Source organism: Moschus berezovskii, chromosome 9 (assembly GCF_049115385.1).
Source record: "Moschus berezovskii isolate FMDL1 chromosome 9, NW_MosBer_1.0, whole genome shotgun sequence".
NCBI lineage: Eukaryota > Metazoa > Chordata > Mammalia > Artiodactyla > Moschidae > Moschus > Moschus berezovskii.
Window position 1 is genome coordinate 43,834,566 of NC_142468.1, and position 23,670 is coordinate 43,858,235.

The 23,670-nt window shown below is 41.2% G+C and overlaps 1 protein-coding gene across 5 annotated transcripts in view; it reads right to left on the reverse strand.

Annotated features, from left to right (window-relative positions):
- Positions 1–13,938, reverse strand: part of ATP8B4 (ATPase phospholipid transporting 8B4 (putative)) — a 283,705-nt gene extending 269,767 nt beyond the window's left edge. For 2 of the 5 annotated variants that reach the window (XM_055437072.2, XM_055437067.2), the window contains exons 1-2: positions 9,611–9,706; positions 7,942–8,065 (exon numbers count right to left, since the gene is read on the reverse strand). The gene's annotated coding sequence lies outside the window, so the exon portion shown is untranslated. Of the gene's footprint in view, positions 1–7,941; positions 8,066–8,666; positions 8,961–9,610; positions 9,707–13,740 lie in introns of those variants that run through there. The other 3 variants (XM_088839597.1, XM_088839598.1, XM_088839599.1) reach the window with 3 other exon arrangements.
- Between the last annotated feature and the right edge of the window lie 9,732 nt (positions 13,939–23,670).

Consider the following 23,670-nt stretch of genomic DNA (forward strand, 5'->3'; position numbering starts at 1 on the left):
ATTAAACTTAAAAGTTTTTGTCCAGCAAAGGAAACCATCAACAATGTGAAAAGACAACCTACAGAATGGGAGAAAATATTTGCAAATGATGCTACCAACAAAGGGTCAAGCTCCAAAATATACAAACAGTTCATGCAGCTCAATATCACAAAAACAAAAACCCAATAAGCAAAAGATCTAGATAGACATTTCTCCAAAGAAGACATACATATGACCAAAAAGGCAAATGAAAAGCTGCTCAACATTGCTAACTATAAGAGAAATGCCAGTGAAAACTACAATGAGGTATTACCTCACACTAGTCAAAATAACCATCATCAAAAAGCCTATAAATAATAAATGCTAGAAAGTGTGTGGAGAAAAAGGAACCCTCTCCACTATGGAGAACAGTATAGAGGTTCATCTAAGAGCTAAAATTAGAGCTACCCTATGGGAAATAGATGGAAAAACAGTGGAAACAGTGTCAGACTTTGTTTTTTTGGGCTCCAAAATCACTGCAGATGCTGATTGCAGCCATGAAATTAAAAGACGCTTGCTCCTTGGAAGGAAAGTTATGACCAACCTTGATAGTATATTAAAAAGCAGAGACATTACTTTGCCAACCAAGGTCCGTCTAGTCAAGGCAATGGTTTTTCCCATGGTCATGTATGGATGTGAGAGTTGGACTGTGAAGAAAGCTGATCGCCGAAGAATCGATGCTTTTGAACTGTGGTGTTGGAGAAGACTCTTGAGAGTCCCTTATACTGCAAGGAGATCCAACCAGTCCATTCTAAAGGAGATCAATCCTGGGTGTTCATTGGAGGGACTGATGCTAAAGCTGAAACTCCAATACTTTGGCCACCTCATGCAACGAGTTGACTCACTGGAAAAGACTCTGATGCTGGGAAAGGTTGGGGGCGGGAGGAGAAGGGGACGACGGAGAATGAGATGGCTGGATGGCATCACCGACTCTGTGGACATGAGTTTGAGTGTACTCCGGGAGTTGGTGATGGACAGGGAGGCCTGGCGTGCTGTGATTCATGGGGTCGCGGAGAGTCGGACACGACTGAGCGACTGAACTGAACTGACTGAACTGATGGAGAAGGAAATGGCAACCCACTCCAGTGTTCTTGCCTGGAGAATCCCAGAGACGGAGGAGCCTGGTGGGCTACCGTCTATGGGGTCGCACAGAGTCGGACATGACTGAAGTGACTTAGCAGCAGCATGATCCTGCAATCCAACTCCTGGGCATAATTCAAAAAGATACATGCACCCCAATGTTCACTGCAGCACCATTTACAATAGTCAAGACATGAAAGCAAACCAAATGTTCATTGACAGATGAATGAATAAAAATGTGATGTGCATGTGTGTGTGTGTGTGGTATATTACTCAGCCATAAGAAAGAATGAAATAATGTCCATATGAAGCAACATGGATGTACTAAAGAGTACCACGTACTAAGTAAATAAGCCAAAGACAAAAATCATACAAACATTATTTCCACATGGAACCTAAAATTTAAAAAGACACAAATGATCTTATTTCCAAAAAGAAAGACTCACAAAGAAAGCAAACAAATTTATGATTGCCAAATGGGAGAGGGGGTAGTGAAACGGATATTTTAGGAGATGGGGTTAACAGACACACATGCTCAGTGTGTCCGACTCTTCGTGACCCCGTGGACCAGGCTCCTCAGTCCATGGGATTCTCCAGGCAAGAATATTGGAGTGGAGTGCCATTTCCTTCTCCAACATATACACACTCTGTATAAAACAGGTAGCCAACAAGAACCTACTGTATAGCACAGGGAACTATACTCAATATTATGTAATAACCTACCTATAAGGGGAAAGAATCTGAAAAAGTATATGTGTGTGGTGTACATATATGTGTGTGTATATATGCTATATAATATATAAAAGTGCATATATATTTCATATACGTATGAAGTAAGCAAGGAAAACATAAGAAAAATGGAACTACATCAAACTAAAAAACTTGCCCAGGGAAGGAAACTACCAACAAAACAAGAAAGCCACCTACTGCATTTGGGAAGATATTTGCAAATGATACATCTGATAAGGAGTTAACATCCAAAATATACAAAGAACTTGTACAACATCAAAAAAAAAAAAAACCCAACCCCATTAAAAAATGATCAGAAGATCCGAAGAGACATTTTTCCAAAAAATACATACGGATGGCAAATGGATACATAAGAAAGATGCTCAACATCACTAACCAGCAGAGTAATACAAATCAAAACTACAATGAGATGAACCCCAATGTTCATTGCAGCAATATTGACAATAGCCAAGACATAGGGAAATAACCTAAATGTTTACTGAAAAACGAATGGATAAAGAAGATGCACTATATATATATATATATATATATATATATATATATACACACACACACACACACACAATGGAATACTGCTCAGTCATAAAAAAAGAATGTCATTTGCCGCAACGTGGATGGATCCAGAGAGTGTCATACTAACTAAAGTAAATTAGAAAGAGAAAGACAAATAACATGATACCACGCATATGTGGAATCTAAAATCTGATACAAATGAACTTCGCTAAGAAACAGACCCACAGACGTAAAAAACAAGCTTGTGGTTGCCAGTGGGGAAGGGAGTTGAAGAGAGATGGATTGGGAATTTGAAGTCAGCAGATGCAGCCTATTATATACACAATGGATAAACAAGATCCTACAGTATGTGTGCCGGCTAAGTCACTTGTCATGTCCGGCTCTTTGTGAACCCATGGACTATAGCCTGCCAGGCTCCTCTGTCCACGGGATTCTCCAGGCAAGAATACTGGAGTGGGTTGCCATGCCCTCCTCCAGGGGATCTTCCCAACTCAGGGATCAAACCCACAGTTCTTATGTCTCCTGTATTGGCAGGCATATAGAGAACTATACTCAATATCCTATGATAAACCATAACAGAAAAGAATATAAGAAAGAATGTGCATATGTGTATGTATATATATGGGCCTCCCTTGTGGCTCAGCTGGTAAAGAATCGGCCTGCAATGCGGGAGACCTGGGTTCGATCCCTGGGTTGGGAAGATCTGTATATATATAAAACTGGACTTTGCTATACAGTAAAAATTACATTCCGTTCCGTCGCTCAGTCGTGTCCGACTCTATGTGACCCTGTGGACTGTAGCCTACCAGGCTTCTCCATCCATGGGTTTCTCCAGGCAAGAATACTGGAGTGGGTTACCGTTTCCTTCTCCAGGGGATCTTCCCGACCCAGGGATCAAACCCGGGTCTCCCGCATTGGAGGCAGATGCTTTAACCTCTGAGCCACCATTACAAATCAACTAAATTTTTTTAAAAACGACAATGAGATACCATTTCACACATGTCAGATGGCTATTATCAAACTGATGACACATAGAAAGTGTTGGCAAGCATGCAAAGAAAAGAGTTTTCTTATGCACTTTCACTGTGGCAAATAATATGGAGATTCCTCAAAACAGTAAAAGTAGAACTACCATAAGATCCAGCAATTGCACTTTTGGGTATTTTTTCACTTTTGGATATTTTTCCAAATAAAAATACTAACTCAAAAAGACATTAAGCACCCCCCATGTTCATCACAGTAGTATTTACAATAGCCAAGATATGGAAGCAACCTAAGTACCCACTGATAGATGAATGGATAAAGGTGTGGTGTATATAAACAATTAAGTACTATTCAGCCATAAAAAAAAAAAAAATGAAATCTTGTCAATTTTGATGACATAGATGGACCTAGAGGGTATTATAATAAGTGAAAGAACAGAAAGACAAATACTGTACGGCTTCACTTATATGTGGAATCTAAAACACAAAACAGATAAATGTAACAAAACAGAAACACATATACAGAGAACAAACAGGTGGTTGCAGGGATGGGGAGACAGGGAGGGAGAATGAGTGAAATAGGGAGATTAAGAAGTATAAACTTCCAGTGACTAAACAAATGAATCATGAGAATGAGATGTACTGTGTGGGGCATATAGTAAATAATAATATAATATCTCTGCATGGTGATAGATGGTAACTAGACTTATCATGGTGATCATTTTGTAACATATAGAAGTATTGAATCATTGTGTTGTGTACCATAAACTACTATAGTGTTATAGGTTAATTATACCTCAAAAAACAAAAAACAAACTCATAGAAAAAGAGATCAGATTTGTTATTACCAGAGACAAGGGGTGGAAAGAGAGGGAACTGGATGAAGGTGATTAAAATATACAAACTTACATGCCTGATAAGTATTAGGCATGTAAAGTGCAACCATGATCAATATAACAGTAGTGTATGTTACATACAAAAGTCGTTAAGAGGGTAAATCCTATGAGTTCTCATCACAAGAAAAATAATTTAATTTTATATATATGAAATTATGGATGTTCATTAAACTTATTGTGGTAATCATTTCATGATGTAGGTCCAGTCTTATGCTATACACCTTAAACTTACACAGCACTGTATGTCAATTACTTCTCAATAAAATTGGAAGAAAAAATAAAATCATTTAGAAATAAATAGGAGGCAGAATAATATTATGTTTCATTTTTTCCCCTACATGTGGTCTCATTCCTTTCATATGACAAACTCCATTAAGGATTTAGAATGAATAAATATAGGGTAAACAATTTCAACCCAGTAGACCATGGACATGAACTCAGACACCTCTGCAAACACATGACAGTAAGGAGAGCTTCTGAATTCACATTCCCGAGGTTAGCAAGAGAAATGACTTGTTTGTTCCTGCTCAAAGATGTGGTGTGGCAAGATGCATTAAACACCCACGAAAGAAGAAGCTGGTCACTCATCTAGAGACCAGAAAAGAGGAAGAGCAATGCTTATGGCTTGGCAGTTACAAGAAAGGAGGATGCAGAGTAATTTCACCAACACCTATTTCTCCACTATAAATTTCTAGAGTCCAAAAAGCCTGAACCATCAGCATTTCTCCCTGTTGTGCACCTGGATTTACAAGTTCCCATCCACTACAGCCAGAAAGTCATAGCCTCAGCAGTGCTGAGGGAATAACACCCACCCCAAGGTGTCCCTGACATGTAGGGCCATCAACACTTTCTAAGACCCACTGCTTTTCCAGGGACAAGTCACTAATATTGATGAATCCAACATGAAGATGGGGTTACTACTGCTGGGTGCTGTGAGAAGCTAAGAGAGGTCCTCCAATATGACCCATCGATAACTCTTCTGTTGCTCTTCCCATGCCTTCTACCAACTGCTACAAGGCTGCCTAAAACAGTCCTCCCTTCCCCTCACTGTTCCCGAGTCCTAGGCAGCAGACGCCTCCAGGACAGGCCTGCTGACCAGTTACTGCTTTCCCCTGCATTCCTTCATTAATAGGTTTCCCTGTTCCAGCCCTGACCACCCATAGCCTCCCGTCCTCACTGAAGCCAGAGTGATATTGATAAAAGTTAAATAGCATTATGTCAAACCCCTACTTAAAACCTTTTAATCACCTCCTACTGGCCTTAAAAAAATTAAAAAGATCAGATTCCACATGATTCCGTGGCCCCTCTGCCACCTGGACCCTGCTAGTCTTTCTACTCTGATTTCTCATCACTCTCCTTACAGTCCCCATTCCTCCTTGCACCCCCTCATGTCTATACTACAGAAATACTCAACTCAGCTTTTTCCATTCGAGGGCCATGATTCATGTTCTTTCCTCTGTCAGTCATAATCTAATACCCATGGTGAATCCTTTCACCTGACTAATTTGTACCTATCTTTTCAATATCAACTCAAACTGCACTCCTAGCACTTCCTCTAGGAGTTCTCCTCTGGCCCCCCAAATCAGAGATAAGACCATTTCCTATGTGCTCCCATAGAATCAAGAACTTCCCCTCTCAGAGCCCCTATAATTCTAGAATTTATTTGCCTATCACATTAGCTGTTTTCCCCTTAGTCTACAAACTCCAGTGGGGCAGAGAACGGATCTGTCTGGACCATAGCTGTATCTTCAGTATCAAATGCACGACTGGCATGCGGCACTGCTCAATAAATATCTGCTAAATGAAAGAATGAAATTCTCAGTTTCTATGAGGAATGAAGCAAGTGCTTCCTGATACTAAAGGCATTTCCCTTTCAGTAACTCTCCCTTCCTAGACCCCAACTCCAAGTTCAAGAAAGTTTTAGATCCTCCCAAACTGGGAACCTTTGTGGCTTTCTTGGCCGCTCTCTCTCTGGCTGGTCCCTATTCTCCTGTGTAACCCCACCTCCAGACTAGGAAGAACCTCAAAGAATGAGAAGTATTTGGTTAGCAATAGGAAGAGTGTTGCAGGCAAACGGAATAGCATGAGAAAGGAGGAAATTTGCAAATCTCTGGGAGCAGAAGGGCAAGAGGAAGCACCCCGACTCTAAAAGAAGATGCACAAAAAGGATTTTTTTTTTTTTTTTGAGGAAAAGACTTTCTGTGAGAAAAACATGGACAAAAGTGGGTTTGTATCCATGAGGAGCTATTTTTGCTCCAACAAATATTCACAACAGATACAAAATGTGGACATGGGAAAGGATGAATGGATTCAGTGACAATGACACCTCGATCTGATGGCCCCATCTGGCCAATGGGTTTTAGAGCTCATCAGAAAGTTCTAAGTCAACTTGTTAGGGCTTGAAAACTCTCTGGAGACTAAGTTAACGTATTCTGTTTTCATGAGCTCAGAGTCCCTCGAGCAGGTAAAAGGAAGAACAGTTCTTTAAGCAGAATGGCAAAAGGGACTCTTCACCCTGACAGGTGCCAATGAGAATGCAGGCAAGAAGAAAGAAATTTAATCTCTCAGGAAGTTATTAGGAGTCCTGGCCACTGGCCAACATTTTCTTCCTTTCTCCTTATTGGTTTGCTAGATTGCTTTGAGGGATTAGCACTAACAGATAGCCAGGACACAGGATGAACATAATATGTATTTGTGCAATACAAAGGTAACTAAAGAGAAAATATCCATGTAACCCCTTCCATCTCTTATTTTAGATCTTCCTACAAGCACTTTTCATTTTAAAATCCCCAGACAATTAAGCATAAAGCAAAACCATATCCTTTCTAAAATTACTTTTAAGCCTTACAATTATTTCAATGCTTTTAATTTCTCTAATAACACCTTCCAAAATATCTTTAAAACTTTTTATTTTTAATATAATGAATAAATCTTTTTTAATTTAGTCATTTTTGCCTTTGTAGAAAATATGCTCTATTTCATATTTAATGCAGAGTGATAATATAACCACTGCTGTATGAATTAAACATTTCTCTGAGGTTTGTGAAAATTGTTCCTTATTAATGATCTTATCCAAGTGTTTTTACTCTCTAAAACATGTGGTTATAACAAAAATTAAGAATTCAAGTCCATGTTTCCTCTAATCCAATCTTTTCTTTATAATAGCAGCAACCCAGATATATCTAATGGTGTACTCATAGTAATATATCAGATTCTAGTGTAAATTTGAGGAAGTAAAATTTAGTCCTTTTATTGTCTTATATTTATCAATTCACCAAAATACCCCAGCTGACACTCACTGATGTTAGAAAAAAGAAAAAGCCATCTTCTATTGAACTTTCAGATCAGTGAGGGTCTAAGGAAATAGACTGAAAAAAAAAAAGAAACAGATGATAAAAAAGGATTTGCTAAAATAAAATCTTGTTTAGGATTTTGAAATTCAACCATTTACTAGTGCTGAAGCAAACATCATTTACATAAAAACATTGTCCTTTTTTGAAATCACCCCAAAGCAGAAGAAGTGGAAGAAGATAAGTCGCTGAATAGGTTTTATCTTACCCTTCCCTTCATCTCTTGCAAGGGGTTAAGATGGTGGTTTTCGTGTGTCAAAGTCTTGCTGGATTTTTATAAGAAAGACAGTTCTGGGGAAAGTAGGAAGAGAGAGAAATGTAACCCAAATAACAGCTAAGCACTTTACCTACATTAATTCATTTATGTGAGTACTCTTCTGGAAAAGATTGAGAGTGATGCTTGCATGAAGAATTTGATTTTCTTTTTTTAACTTCAAGTTCAGGTTTTGAATCTTGGTCACCGAATGTAATTCTTCTAATAGGAAAAAAAAATGGCAAAGTCAAAAGAAAACTCCAGTTTGTTTAGGGAAAAAAAGAAGTTGATTTCAGATACCTTGAGATTAAGGGCCATAAAAAGACATCCAAGTTGGAAATGCTACTCAAGCAGCTATCTGCATAAGGGGGCGTACTGGTCATATTATGATTCCTCATAGAGGTCCCTACTTTACAATGAAAATGGGTACACTAGGGTTCAGGTGACTCAACAGTTTAAGTATTAAAATGGAGTTTCTCTTTAAAGATTGGAGGCCATTCAACAATCAGGTTATTATAGTTAATTCCCCGTGCTCCAATTCCACAATCACCAAGCAACCTATTGATAATAACTTGCTTTCCCACAGAAGTCTGCCTACAGGGAAAGAATACACTAGCCATGCATGCTGAAGTGAACATTCTGGTCCTCCTGACAGTTACATTGTACATTTTCAATTAATAAATTGTGGTTCATCTGTCTAGATCATCTGTCTCCTGAGCTATATTAATCTGCCCCAGAAATGTAGATCTGTTTTTGGTATGCTGTTGACTTATGGTCTAAAGTATACAGGACAAATGACCCACCCTGGCCATAATAAACTCACCAACAGGCCACCAAGGGCAGGACCGGCTGATTTGCTCAAGGGGCAGCAGGATGTGGTGGCTGCACAAGCTTGTCTTTTGGAGTCAAAGAAACTGACCTTGGATTCCTGCTTTTTCTACCAGCATTACAGAATCCAGGGCAGGTAAGCTGTCTCAGCCTCAGAACACACCTGGACCGGTAGTTGGGAAAAGGGAGCTCACTTTATAGCTATCTTGAAGGCAGTCCTCTGAGCTTCCTCTGTCAAAATGTCTAAATAAACATTAGGATAAAATGAGGACAGTAAGGGTAACTCCTGTAAGACATTCTGCAGCAAAGGAGGTAACTGCAACTTGGTAACGAGGTTTTAAAGAGATGTGTTTACAGTGGGGAGCCAGGGTCATAGCGATAAATTGAGGGAACAAAACCAGTGGGAAGAGAGAATGAAAATATGAGGGAGGGGGACAGCAAGACAAAGGAATCAGAGGAGACTGGAAAAGAAAGGGGAAAGGAAAGGGTGGGGCAGTTGGAGAAGGGACAGGAGGAGCAGCTGAAGCCAGGAGAGTAGGGCAGGCAGATTCCTGGCAGCTCTCCTTTCTCGCCAGAGTGCTGCCAGGGAGCACCCTCAGCCTGGCTTCATCTCAGTGTCAAGGGAGGAGCAGGGGTGTGCCCGAGGAGGATCCACTACATCCTTTGAGCAGTGGATCCTCTCCAGTTCTCAGGACTCGGCAACAAGACCCCAGAGAGCTTCAAGGAGCCCAACACCAGCCCTCACCCCTGTGAGGTCTCTAGCCCCCGCAGCCGTCTGTTCTCCTGTCTCCATTCTGTTCTTGCCTCCCTCTCTCCCCAGCTCTGCCTCCTCTTCCTCTTGGGAGGCACTGTCCTGAACAGGAGAGACTTTCTGGAGAGCAGACCCCAATTCGAGCTCAGCCACTCTCTATCTAGTGTCACTTTAACCAGGTCACTTACCCTTCCTAAGACTCACTCTCCGAATCTGTAAAACAGAAGAAATAATGCCTTCCTCCCAGGGCTGTTGTGAGAATATACAGCTCACTCCATAAAAATGTGATCCCTCCCCCTCCTTCCTTCCTCCCCATCTGTCCTCTCTCCTCCTACTCCCTCCCCTTTTCTCTGCTTTCACTCTCTCAGTTTCCTTTCCCTGTTTCCTTCTCTTTCACTTTCTCACTAAGGCACTTGCCCTCCAACCCAACCCACCTCCTTTCTGAGGACTACTCCACCAAGAGAGAGGGGAGGTGGGCTGAGGCTTAGGTGAGCGGAAGAACCCCTCTTCTCGAGCAATAGTGGGGCCTAAGGATGGGAAGTGGGATGGCAGGATCAGGGAGTCGGCCCCTTCTTTCCTCCTCTGCTGTCTGCCTCCTCTGGTCCTGCCCCTGCCCCTATTCTCCCTCTGGCCCTAGGTTCCCAGAAGCTCAAAAGCAAAGCTTCAGCAAGTCCTCCCACCTCTGGACATGGTGACCTTGCAATCATATATGCTGGCAATGCTGCCTATCAGCCCAAGAATACTCCCCCTGCTCTGGGCCTCTAAGGGATGGGGTGTCGGAGGGAGCAAAGCTCTGAGACTCCAGGGAAGGGATATTTTTGGTCCAAAAGGGAAATCTCAGCCTTGGGAGGTTAGACCAATGATGGATAAAGTAAGGAATAAGCCCAGACCTCAGTCCTACACGTGTGCAGCTTTGACCGTGAAGCAAGAGTAGGAGGTATAGATGATGTTCTCATCATATTTGGTGTCAGTGACAACTGCCAGCACCCACAGTGCTTGCAGAGTGAAGATACTGGGCAAAAACAAATGTAAAAAAATTTAAGCCAGTCTGTGTATGTGTTTGTCAAAGTGATGGTTAGCACAGCCAAATGTATAAACTGCCTACCAATTACATCTAATTGCCTTGCCTCAACAATAAAGTATTTTATTTCCCATATAATATATATCAGATTGATGGTGTTGTGAGTTATCATGTCGACACTGAAGTCTGTTCATGTTCTGTTAGGCGTGCAGCTGTTACCCAGCCACAGAATACTAAAGTGGTGGGAACCCTGCTTCCTTTTCCCTCTTGTTTATGTCCTGCTTTTCCTTTTCTCTTTCCTTTCTCATCCTTTCCTCATCTGCTCTCACTGCCTCTCTTGTGCATTTTCAAAAAAAATCCTTTTCCTCATCCTGCCCTTTCTCTATCAGACATGCCTCCCCCAGCTTGGTCATCTTCTTTCCCCTTCTCCATTAGCCTGGAGCCAGAGGACCAGGTTTGATCCTGTTAGCTCTCTCCTTCCAGCAAGTTCCCTCCATTCTAAGCCCTGGTTTTCTCATCTGTAAACAGAGATAATCAGCTAACTCATGGGATCATTTAACAAACTGACGTCATGCCTGTAAAAAATATTAGTACAGTGCCTCCTGATACAAAGTTAAACACTCAAGAAAGGAAAGCTATTACTTTAATTTTTCTTATATCCTTAACTCTATATATGTAGAAAACCTATCGAATTTGAGAGCATCTCTACTGACATTCAGTCATCAAACACTTGTCAGACACCTGTTCTACATCAAACTTGGGCTGGGTAGAGGGAGGCACGGATCATTTCTTCAAAAGCCAGGAGTCTGGGGTAGATGAGATCAGAAACACAGAAAGTTCAATATTGCAGGTCTGTGTCAGAAGAAGGGACTGAGAACCATGGAGACAGAGGGAAGGGAGTCACCAAGCCTGCTTTGTAGAGTCAGCTATGATCTCACACACGGTAATTCCTAGTCAAGTCCTGAGTTTGCTCAATAAAACTCAGGCAAAAAGAACAGCAAGTGGAAAGACCAAGTGTTGTGAAAGGGAGCAGTGACAGTCATGGCAACCAGATTACAGGGAGCATGGAGGAGTGTGGTGCGTATGGGGCTGGCAAGGTAGGTAAGAGATGGAGTCTGAAAGGAGTCATCATTGTCAGCATCATCCCTCCCATCCACTAAGTACCTAGCCTCATGCTAAGCACTTGTTAAATGTAACCTCTCATTTAATCCTCACCAAAATGTTATGGGCAGGAACTATTGTTAGATGAAGTGACACAGGACATTGTTAAAGTCAAGATCCTGATAGATCCTCAGGTATTGGGAGGCAGAAGTGTTCTCTCTGCAGAAAGGTATGCTTAGAATCTAGACTCCCTTGTCCACTGTCATTGCTTCCTCGTGTCCCTCTATGTGAGTGCAAGCTGACAGTTTTTAGGAAGGTTTTACTCTCATAGCCAAGAACAGGAATGGAAAGAGATGGGGGATAATGACAACAGGCAGCAGAGCTGGATTTTAGAAATGTGTCTGCATTTGAAACTGACAAATGTTAACAATGGTCTGTATGCTGGGGCGCAAAACAAGAAAGAATGTGGGATGACTTCTGAGTTTTTGGCTCAGGACAAGAGAGGATAATTAATGAAAATGACAAATAGAGCAGTGAAAGGAGAAGGCAGAGGAACAGGAATTGAGGTGTGACAATTTTAAGTTCACTTTGAGCACATTAGGTTTGAAATGCCTCTGGATCACTGAAAATACCCTCAGTACGAAAGAGAAGAGACCGATTTGTAGACTTGGAAATGTCAACATATAAGGAAGCACTGAAGTCGTGGGGGATGAATGATCTCATTCAGAAAGAAGAAGAACGAAGAGAAGTGAGGAGAGGCCAGCGGGTGAGGATGAGTCAGTGGGAGGATGAGGACAAAGTCCTGGGGAACACCCAACCTCAAGAGCAGGTTCAGAGAAAGGTACACGGAAAGAAAACGCCGTAGCTTTCCCCCTGCACCCTCTTCTTCAGGGCACCCAGCACAGAGGCTGGTGCAGGGTAGGCAGGTGCTCAGCAAACTGAGTGAAGAAGAGGAGAGAAAAGAAAAGGGGAGCCTTAAATTAAGGAAGGCCCATCTCCAAAAATACAATGATCAATATTTAATGTCTATATCTAACATGTCGTTAGAATTTACCTGTCAATGTTGCCAAGAAGTAAGACTTTAGGCATGCACTACAAATGTGGAGCATTTTGCAGTTACAGTGTTTTCCTTGACATCTCTTGAGAAATCCTGAAAGCAAATACTAGCATACGATTCCTGCACATGCTGTGCAAGCATCTAGCATACATACGTTAAGAAGTTTTATTTCAAGGACAGTTAACAGTTTCTTATTTGAAACAATAGGTTAAGTTCCTTTTTCCTGCTAAATGAAAATTTCTAATGTATCATGTAAGAAAAAAATAAAATCCTTCTAAGCACCAAAAATCCTCCAACAACACAAAAAAATCACTTGGCTCCTCATTTTTAAAAGATGCATCATGATGATGAAACTATATAAAAACACAAGACAGACAAATAAAAGTCTCAAAATCCCTCTGAATTTACATTCTGCTATAAAGGCAGGCAGTGAACAACACAGGTAAGGTGGCTGGTCTTGAACACAGGTGTCGGTAATCCCCTACACAATACCATATCTCCTCACCTTCTTTCTGATAAGTTTTCAGCCCCTATTTAATGTTTCTCACTCATCTTTTTTCTTCAAAACAGCTCATTGTTAACTAGGATATGAGACTCCCTCATGTCTATCAACAGAAAAACTAGAAGAATCCATTTCTCTGTTCAGAGAAATCTCAGTACTAGAAATATATCTACCCCTTATGCCTTAGAGGGAGAGTTTAGTGACAAACTGTTTATGTCCAAAGGAAGAACTGATCATAAAATGAACAGTATCTTGAATAGGTGCATCAGTTATGAGCCCTCTGGGGAAAAAAAAAATCTAAAACCAACTGTGGTCAAAGGAAGTGACAAGTATCCAGAAACCAAGAAAAAATGCTGCACTGATGCTTCTCCACTAGCCATGTAATAGATGATGCTAACAGAATCGACATTTGAACTTCAAAGGAAAAAAAGAAAATGTCCTATTTTCCAAATCCAACTAAATTCCCCACAAAATTATTTTTTAATGAGAGGAGAATAGTAAAGACTGTTTGCTAAACTTCAACACACAGAAAATAAAAACAAAAGAGTGACCCGGAAAAGAGAAACAAAAAGTACCAAACAAGGCAAAGCTAACTCTATCTTGCTCCCAGCAGCCCTTCAGTGCTCCCCAGACTCACCTCAGCCTGGACCTAAGCCTCTCCCCACAAAAGGGAGATTTCCCAGCAACGCAGCAAGATCAAACAGGTACCCATTCCGTGACCATATCAGTGAGAACAATGAGAAAAGCCAGGCTATTCTGAAAGCTCTAGTAATTACATAGAAAACAAACCGGGTCTCTAGGGGACATTCTTGAAAATCTGAGATCAACTCCCGGAAAAACACTCTTGGCCGCTTACCACTACCGGAAGCTGCTCGAGGGTACATCAGAAGTAGCATCTCATCAGAAAAGGAGGAAGGAGTTGCAGGGAAGCAGCTTCACTACCAGTGAAGAACAGAGGAAGCAAAAACTGGTCCTTGGAAACATACCAAAAGCCCAGAAGAGTTTCTCCTGGAAGAGTTGCCTGTTGCTACTCCCAGGGCAGAACTGGTTAATCTTGGAGAAACAAAAGGGAGTTCCCTAGAGGCTGGCTTCCCCAGGATGGCTTTTTCTGTGGGAATCAAGAGTTCAGAACAGAAGCAGACAAGGAAAGGGGTCACCATGGCTTCGACTTATCAAACTTTTATCAGCTCTCAACTGAGGGAGATAAGTAAATATCTTTGGAGTTCCTACCTGTTTTTGCCAGAGTTGAAGGAATTACCAATGTCAATTATTTTTAAAAAATCATTATAAAGGGACTTCAACTCTCTTATGGATGAGAGCTAAGCACACTGAAGCAACATGTAACATGCAGAGCGAGGACTTCTTTTTACCCCCAACATCCTAAATTTCAGCTCAGAGGAAGCAAACCATTAACCCTAAGGATGCTGAAGAACAAATGCACATGGAAACAGATTTAAACTTCTTAGTTTAGATTCACTTAGAGAGGGTTCTGGTTGTTGTGCTTTTTTTTTTCTTAATAGTGTTCTGGTTTTTAACATGGGATTAGATAAAAACAAAATATTTTGGTTCATGTCTATTTTGAAAGGATTAGGGCTACTTTTTAATATATCTAAAGCCATTTATGGGGTTTCCAGAAGTTGCATCAGATTTGCAGTTAAGGACTGAAACCAGATATGTTTTAATCATATCTCTCTAACTAGAGCAAGTTGATCCCCTGTGTCAACTCTCTCCTGAAACAACATGACACTTAGCCCTCAACTTTCCACTGAGAGCCAGATCAGAGAGAAGGGAGGGCCTTTCAATGCCAGGGTTCCACAGTCACAAAGAAAGGAGAGATTTCTTGAATCAATGAAAACAGAATAAAAACCATTATCAGAGAAAACTAGCCAAACTGATCACATGGACCACAGAATTGTCTAACTCAATGAAACTAAGAGCCGTGCCATGTAGGGCAACCCAAGATGGACAGGTCATGGTGGAGAGTTCTGACAAAATGTGGTCCACTGGAGAAGGGAATGGCAAACCACTTCAATATCTTGCCTTGAGAACCCCATGAACAGTATGAAAAGGCAAAAAAATATAACATGGAAAGATGAACTTCCCAGGTCAGTAGGTGCCCAATATGCTACTGAAGAAACAACTCCAGAAAGAATGAAGAGATGAGGCAAAAGCAAAAACAACACCCAGCTATGGAAGTAAAGTCCGATGCTGTAAAGAACAACATAGCATAGGAGGTTAGAATGTTAGGTTCATGAATCTAGGTAAATTGGAAGTGGTCAAATAAGCGATGGCAAGAGTGAGCATCGACAATTTAGGAATCAGTGAACTAAAATGGACTAGTATGGGGGAATTTAATTCAGATGATCATTTATCTACTACTGTGGGCAAGAATCCCTTAGAAGAAATGGAGTAGCCATGATAGTCAACAAGAGTCCAAAATACAGTACTTGGGTGCAGTCTCAAAAATGACAGAATGATCTCTGTTCGTTTCCAAGGCAAACCATTCAGTATCACAGTAATGCAAGTCTATGCCCCAAACACTAAGCCTGAAGAAACTGAAGTTGAATGGTTCTATGAAGACCTACAAGAACTTCTAGAACTAACACCCCAAAAAGATGTCCTTTTCATTATAGGGGACTGGAATGCAAAAGTAGGAAGTCCAGACATACCCCGAGTAACAGGCAAGTTTGACCTTGGAGAACAAAATGAAACAGGGCAAGGCTAACAGAGTTTTGCCAAGAGAATGCACTGGTCATAGCAAACACCCTCTCAACAACACAAGAGAAGACTCTACACATGAACATCACCAAATGGTGAAGGCTGAAATCAGATTGATTATATTCTTCTCAGTCAAAGATGGAGAAGCTCTATACAGTCAGCAAAAACAAGACCAGGAGCTGACTGTGGCTCAGATCATGAACTCCTTATTGCCAAATTCAGACTGAAATTGAAGAAAGTAGGGAAAACCACTAGAACATTTGGGTATGACCTAAATCAAATCCCTTACAATTATACAGTGGAAGTGACAAATAGATTCAAGCAATTAGATCTGATAGAGTGCATGAAGAACTATGGACAGAGGTTCATGACACTGTTCAAGAGGCAATGATCAAGACCATCCCCAAGAAAAATGCAAAAAGGCAAAATGGTTGTCTATAGGAGGCCTTACAATAGCTGAGAAAAGAAGAGTAATAAAACACAAAGGAGAAAAGGAAAGATAAACTCATTTGAATTCACAGTTCCAAAGAATAGCAAGGAGAGACAAGAAAGACTTCCTCAGTGATAAATGCAAAGAAATAGAGGAAAATCACAGAATGCGAGACTAGAGATCTTGTCAAGAAAATTAGAGATATCATGGGAACATTTCATGCAAAGATGGGTACAATCAAGGACAGAAACGGTATGGACCTAACAGAAGCAGAAGATATTAAGAAGAGGTGGCAATAATACACAGAAGAACTATACAAAAGAGATCTTAATGACCTGGATAACCACGATGGCGTGATCACTCATCTAGAGCCAGACATCCTGGCATCTGAAGTCAAATAGGCCTTAGGAAGCATCACTACGAACATAGTGGAGGTAACAGAATTCCAGTTGAGTATTTCAAATCTTAAAAGACAATGTTATGAAAGTGCTGCACTCAATATGCCACAAAATTTGGACAGCTCAACAGTGGCCATAGGATTGGAAAAAGTCAGTTTTCATTCCAATCCTAAAGACAATGCCAAAGAATGTTCAAACTACAGCACAATTGTACTCATTTCACACGTTAGCAAAGTAATGCTCAAAATTCTCCATGCCAGGCTCCAACAGTACGTTAACCAAGAACTTCCAGATGTTCAAGCTGGATTTTAAAAAGACAGAAGAACCAGAGATCAAATTGCCAACATCCACTGGATCATCGAAAAAGCAAGAAAGTTCCAGAAAAACATATGCTTTATTGACTATACCAAAGCCTTTGACTGTGTGGATCACAACAAACCGTGGAAAATTCTTAAAGAGGTGGGAATACCAGACCACCTTACCTGCCTCCTGAGAAATCTGTATGCAGGTCAAGAAGCAACAGTGAGAATTGCATGTGGAACATCAGACTGCTTCCAAATCAGGAAAGAAGTACATCAAGGCTGTATATTGTCACCCTGCTTGTTTAACTTATACGCTGAGTACATCATGCAAAATGTCAAACTGGATGAAGCACAAGCTGGAATCAAGATTGCCAGAAGAAATATCAATAACCTCAGATATGCAGATGACACCACCCTTCTGGCAGAAAGCAAAGAGGAACTGAAGAGCCTCCTGATAAAAGTAAAAGAGGAAAGTGAAAAAGCTGGCTTCAAACTCAATATTCCAAAAATGAAGATCATGGCATCTGGTCCCAGCACTTCATGGCAAATAGATGGGGAAACAATGGAAACAGTGACAGACTTTATTTTCTTGGGCTCCAAAATCACTGCAGATGGTGACTGCAGCCATGAAATTAAAAGACACTTGCTCCCTGGAAAAGTTATGACCAACTTAGACAGCATATTAAAAAACAGAGACATTACTTTGCCAATAAAGGTCCATTTAGTCAAAGCTATGGCTTTTCCAGTAGTCAGTATGGATGTGAGATTTGGATCATAAAGAAAGCTGAGTGCCAAAGAAAGGATGCTTTTGAATTGCAGTGTGGGAGAAGACTCTCGAGAGTCTGTTGGACTTCAAGGAGGTAAAACCAGTCCATCCTAAAGGAAATCAGTCCTGAATATTCATTGGAAGGACTGATACTGAAGCTGAAACTCCAATACTTTGGCCACCTGATGCGAAGAACTGACTCATTGGAAAAGACCCTGATGCTGGGAAAGATTGAAGGCAGGAGGAGAAGGGGACGACAGAGGATGAGATGGTTGGATGGCATCACTGACTCGATGGACATGAGTTTGAGCAAGCTCAGGGAGTTGGTGATGGATAGGGAGGCCTGGCATGCTGCAGTCCATGGGGTCACAGAGTTGGACACGACTGAGCGGCTGAACTGAACTTCTTGAATCAAGAGTGATGGCTCCCTTCCTTGCATGAGAAAAAGGACCAAGAACAGTCTATATGAAGAAGCAATCATTTGTTTTAAATATTTATAATGAAAAACTCTTTTGAATAAAAAAAATTTAAGTATAACCTCTGTACCATTTTTTACCTGTCATATTGACAACTATTACAAGTCTGGTAGTTACCTTTCTTAAGGGATATTTAAGGAAATCTATACCTTCTCCTACATTGTTAGTGGGAATAGAAATTAATAAAATATTTTAAAGGGAAATTAATGCCTGTCAAATATAGAAATGTGTATGTTTCCCTCTCTCAGGACTTTACCTTACAAGATGATCACAAACATGTGCAAACATACTATAAAAATGTTACAGTGCTGTGATAGCAAAAAACCTAAAAATGGCTTAAGTATAGGAGAATGGCTAAATAAGTTGAGGTTCAGTTCAGTTCAGTCGCTCAGTCATGTCCGACTCTTTGCAACTCCATGAACCGCAACTCACCAGGCCTCCCTGTCCATCGCCAACTCCCAGAGTCCACCCAAACCCATGTGCATTTAGTTGGTGATGCCATCCAACCATCTCATCCTCTGTCGTCCCCTTCTCCTCCTGCCTTCAATCTTTCCCAGCATCAGGATCTTTTCAAATGAATCAACCCTTCACATCAGGTGGCCAAAGTATTGGAGTTTCAGCTTCAACATCAGTCATTCCAATGAACACCCAGTACTGATCTCCTTTAGGATGGACTGGTTGGATCTCCTTGCAATCCAAGGCACTCTCAAGAGTCTTCTCCAACACCACAGTACAAAAGCATCAATTCTTCGGTGCTCATCGGCGCTCAACTTTCTTTATAGTCCAACTCTCACATCCATACATGATCACTACAAAACACCATAGCCTTGACTAGAAGGACCTTTGTTGACAAAGTAATGTCTCTGCTTTATAATATGCTATCTAGGTTGGTCATAACTTTCCTTCAAAGGAGTAAATGTCTTTTAATTTCATGGCTGCAATCACCATCTGCAGTGATTTTGGAGCCCAGAAAAATAAAGTCTGACACTGTTTCCACTGTTTCCCCATCTATTGCCCAGAAAGTGATGGGACCAGAAGCCATGATCTTAGTTTTCTGAATTTGAGCTTTAAGCCAACTTTTACATTCATACAAAGGAGTACTACACAGCCATCAGGAGGGGGTCGAATTGGAGTGAAGAATCAGATGGTCTGGGTTCAGATCTGGCTCCATTAGTGACTGGCCAGGTGACTCTGAGAAAGTTCCCAAATCTCTCTGGGCCTCAGCTTCGTAAAAAAGTGATAATTGTAGTATTTACAGTAGAGGACTGTTGTGAATAAGACAGTGCTTGGAGCATAGTATATGCTCAATAATTATTAGTTGTTATCAACAAAAGAAGTAGGCCTTTTCAGACTGATGGGGAAAATGTCCAAGATATATTGTCATGTGCAAAGAACAAGTTGCAAAAGATTATGTACAGGATAATCCCATTTAGTAAAAATATTTTAAATATGCTTGCTGCTTACTGTTTCTTCCAACCAAAATATAAGCTTCTTGAGAGCAGGGACTTTTGTTCACTGTTGTATCACCAATGTCCATGATAGGCATTCAATAAATAATTGTTGACTAAATGAATGATAGCAAGAAAGCTGAGCAAGAAGAAATAATTAATAACTACTGGTGAAGATAGTTATTAATATATTAATAATATTTATTATTATATTATTGATACTATAATAATAATTATCAGTAGTACATTAATAATAAGACCTGGTGGGCCCTGGGAGAAATGTTTCACTGGTTCTTACCCTTTTGTACTACTTAAATTTTCAGTCAGCTTGTATGCCAACCAATGAAAATGCAGTTCTTAGAAAACAGTGATTTTTCTTTTTACGTGGAATATCTTGAGATCTACGGTTGCCCCCACTAGCAGGACATAGATGATTTTCCCCCATAATCAGATAAATTAACAAGTCGAAAAGCAGTTCACAAAAGAAGGAAAGCACAGAGCTCTTTTTTTCTTCTTGGCTTTCTGTTGATTTTTCCAAAGTTATTCCTATAAACTCCAAGCCAGAGAGCCTCTGCCCTAGTCCATGAGAACCCCTTCCCTGTATCTAAACATCAACTGCACAATCCTAACTTGGTATCTTTGCTCAGGCCATCCTCTCCTTTGGGGAGACCTTTCCCAACGTGTCCTTAAAGGACCAGATCACATCCTCCCTCCTCACTTCCAGCCTTTTCTCTCTTCCTAGCATCTCTGGTCCCTCCCTCATAGGCAGTGCCAGAGACTAGGTTTGGATTTGGTACTATCCACCAGCCCTTCCCCTATCATGTCTGCTATCTTCCCTCCCAGTTTATACATTGCTTAAAGTAGGACTATAAGAATTGTGCTTTTAGTTTTGCAAGCCCCCTCATACACATATACATAAACACACACATACACACGCACAGTTTTATACTGTAAAGGAGAGAATCGACATTAAGGAGCTATAAGTTGTGTTTTTTTTCCGTTTGCCCAAAAGTTTCTAACATTTTTGTCATCCTTCCTGCAATTTCTAGACTAAAGATGTCTTTCTTTGGCTTACTAAGCATATTTTTGTTAAATGCTTCTGTGAGAATTGGATTGTGAAGAAAGCTGATCGCTGAAGAACTGATGCTTTTGAACTGTGGTGCTGGAGAAGACTCTTGAGAGTCCCTTGGACTGCAAGGAGGTCCAACCAGTCCATTCTAAAGGAGATCAGTCCTGGGTGTTCACTGGAAGGACTGATGCTAAAGCTGAAACTCCAATACTTTGGCCACCTCATGCGAAGAGTTGACTCACTGGAAAAGAGTCTGATGCTGGGAGGGATTGGGGGCGGGAGGAGAAGGGGACGACGGAGAATGAGATGGCTGGATGGCATCACCGACTCGATGGACATGAGTTTGAGTGAACTCTGGGAGTTGGTGATGGACAGGGAGGCCTGACGTGCTGTGGTTCATGGGGTTGCAAAGAGTCGAACACGACTGAGCGACTGAACTGAACTGAACTGAAGAGATCTAAACTGGTCTAAAACACTTTAGTTATTCCTATTCTAGCTAGTCTGAACTGATTAAGTTGCAGTACTTTTTCCTAACCAGTGACACTGGCAGAATGAGGAATCTTAATGGGAGGAGAGAGTATAGAAGGGCCTCCATGCCTACACCAAGACCACGAACACCCACCTCATGTGCATGCTTGTGGGGGCGGGGGAGAGAGATGTCTAGCACTGATTACTTACTTTGAAACATTCATTTAAAAATGCAGCTACCTTGCCACTGAATATTCTTTTAAGAATTATCAATATTCTATTAAGGATTATGTCCCTAAAATCACACAGCATCAGATTTATTTGTCCCATCAATTTAAGTCCCAAAACTCTGTATCCATCTTTGGAATATAAGTTTACAGCAGTTGCCACTATTTCTCTGCCATGCTCTCATCACCCACATCTCCCCTTCACTTTCTTCATTTCATTTAGATCTATGGTCAAAGTCACCCACTCCGAGAGGCCTGCCCTGGTCAACCTACCTAAAACAGCACACACACACCCCATCACTTCTTATCCCTCATGTTCCTTTATTTTTCTACACAGGAAAAATACTGTGTATTGTCTTGTCCACTTTCTTCCTCCAGAAGGTCAGCTTCAGGAGATCAGGGATTTTGTCTTGTTCACTGATGTATACCCAGGGCCTAGAACCATGCATCAGTTCAGTTCAGTTCAGTCGCTCAGTCATGTCCGATTCTTTGCTACCCCATGAATCACAGCACGCCAGGCCTCCCTGCTGCTGCTGCTGCTGCTGCTAAGTCACTTCAGTCGTATTCGACTTTTTGCGACCTCATGAATCACAGCACTCCAGGCCTCCCTGTCCATCACCAACTCTCACAGTTCACTCAAACTCATGTCCATCGAGTCGGTGACGCCATCCAGCCATCTCATTCTCTGTCGTCCCCTTCTCCTCCCTCCCCCAACCTTTCCCAGCATCAGAGTCTTTTCCAGTGAGTCAACTCGTCAAATGAGGTGGCCAAAGTATTGCAGTTTCAGCTTTAGCATCAGTCCTTCCAATGAACACCCAGGATTGAACTCCTTTAGAATGGACTGGTTGGATCTCCTTGCAGTCCAAGGGACTCTCAAGAGTCTTCTCCAACACCACAGTTCAAAAGCATCAATTCTTCAGCGATCAGCCTTCTTCACAGTCCAACTCTCACATCCATACATGACCACGGGAAAAACCATAGCCTTGACTAGACGGACCTTGGTTAGCAAAGTAATGTCTCTGCTTTTTAATATACTATCTAGGTTGGTCATAACTTTCCTTCCAAGGAGCAAACGTCTTTTAATTTCATGGCTGCAATCAGCATCCGAAGTGATTTTGGAGCCCAAAAAGATTAAGTCTGACACTGTCTCCACTGTTTTTCCATCTATTTCCCATGAAGTGATGGGACCAGATGCCATGATCTTTGTTTTCTGAATGTTGAGCTTCAAGACAGCCTTTTCACTCTCCTCTTTCACTTTCATCAAGAGGCTTTTGAGTTCCTCTTCACTTTCTGTTATAAGGGTGGTGTCATCTGCATATCTGAGGTTATTGATATTTCTCCCAGCAATCTTGATTCCAGCTTGTGCTTCTTCCAGCCCAGCGTTCCTCATGATGTACTCTGCATATAAGTTAAATAAGCAGGGTGACAATATACAGTCTTGACGTACTCCTTTTCCTATTTGGAACCAGTCTGTTGTTCCATGTCCAGTTCTGACTGTTGCTTCCTGACCTGCATACAGGTTTCTCAAGAGGCAGGTCAGGTGGTCTGGTATTCCCATCTCTTTCAGAATGTTCCACAGTTTATTGTGATCCACACAGTCAAAGGCTTTGGCATAGTCAATGAAGCAGAAATAGATGTTTCTCTGGAACTCTCTTGCTTTCTCCATGATCCAGCGGATGTTGGCAATTTGATCTCTGGTGCCTCTGCCTTTTCTAAAACCTACTCAAACATCTGGGAGTTCACAGTTCACATATTGCTGAAGCCTGGCTTGGAGAATTTTGAGCATGACTTTACTAGCATGTGAGATGAGTGCAATTGTGTGGTAGTTTGAGCATTCTTTGGCATTCTCTTTCTTTGGGATTGGAATGAAGACTGACCTTTTCCAGTCCTGTGGCCACTGCTGAGTTTTCCAAATTTGCTGGCATATTGAGTGCAGCACTTTCACAGCATCATCTTTCAAGATTTGAAATAGCTCAACTGGAATAGTAGGTGCTTAATGAATGTTGACTAAACAAATGGATAGTAATAACATATAGTTCTTTGTTGCTTAGTAAATATGTCTGCATCCCCATCCAGAACATTAGCTCTTGTCTCCTTCTCTGCTGTATTTCAACAGTGCTCAGCAGACAGTAATTTATTCATAACTGAATTAAAGCTGAACTCTGTCAAGCATAGCTCTCTATATCAGGGGTCCCCAAGCAGGAGGGTGAGCGGTGGGTGAGCAAGTGAAGCTTCATCTGCAGCACCCTCATCACTTACTTTTAC